Here is a 1,314-nt window from a genome sequence, read left to right as displayed (position 1 = left end):
ACCAGCCGCACCTACTTCGTATGCCTAACATGTGCCGTCAGTTCCTTATGGGCAGAATGATCCACCAGCGCTGCACACGCCTTATGCACTAGCTGCACACTCTGCGCCATCGATAGGGTGTTACCAGACCTCGATGCCTCACCAGCACCTGTTGCGCCCGCGCCATATGCGTCCTTCGCGTGATGATCACCCTTTGAACAGTACGCTCCAATGGCACCGCATGTGCCTCATGCAACTTATACGTCCCTGGCCGCATACGAGCCTTCTCACATTGCTTCAAAGCATGACACTCGGTATGATGAGCCCCCGCGGAACTATGAGGACTACTATGGTCCAATGCTGATTCGTATCCATGACTGTCCAACGACGAGTATTACAGTGATGCTACAGAGCCTCCTCATAGACCACATCGTGCTAGGACTACTAGGAGGACTAGAAGAAGTGCTCGTAACACACCAAATGCGGGTACATTCACAACTTCTACTGAGTCCCCATTAGTTGCTCGTGTCTTTGCCACGCCTGAGCTAGATGAGGTCAAGACTGGCCATAATGTTACTTTCCCAGTAGACCCACCTGATGGGCCTTTACCATTGTCATGGCAACAGTTTACTTTTGTAACCGAGCGAAACGTAGATGCGCTCAATGCCACACCTAGTGATGACCTCATAGTAGAGACTACGATAGAGACACCGCCACAACATACCATTTGGGGCAGCTTACTCACTAATTCAGAACTAGTAGAGCTCAATGCTATGAGATGTTGCAATTTCCCAGAAGACCGTCCGAAGGAATTTCCTCTACTTCAGAAACTTCAGTTTACGTCTTCTGATATGCCTGAGCTTGCTGAACTCATGGCCAAGTCAAGTGATGGATTCCTGGACGAGTAGCCAGAAGAGCCTTTGCCACTACATATGCTACAGTATACGGTTCCTGTAGTTCTAGAGTTAGTTGAACCATTGGTTACCTTTACTTATCGATTGCCGGTAGGGCCTCCAGAAGAGCCTCTGCCATTGGCAATGTTGCATCTTGGATTTAGTACCGATCTCGACATAGACCCGCATTTAGCCATGCTTCCCGTTTATATCTTGAGAGAGTTTATGGATGATTCCTGATCATCCACGGTTACTAACCCCATGGTTGAGATGGTGATAGCCGTGCTTTTTGGGCTGACTCATACACCACGTCCCCCATAGACGCAAATTGCATTCACAAGAGGAGGTCTAATGCACCTCCGTATTTCCATTCCGATCGCGACGTTCTATTTGTGAGGTAATTCTGGCCGCCCATGGGGCTTCTCTGAGATACACGAGTTGG

This window comes from Wolffia australiana, chromosome 2, assembly GCF_029677425.1.
Source record: "Wolffia australiana isolate 7733 chromosome 2, ASM2967742v1".
NCBI lineage: Eukaryota > Viridiplantae > Streptophyta > Magnoliopsida > Alismatales > Araceae > Wolffia > Wolffia australiana.
Note: the sequence above shows the minus strand (reverse complement) of the source record.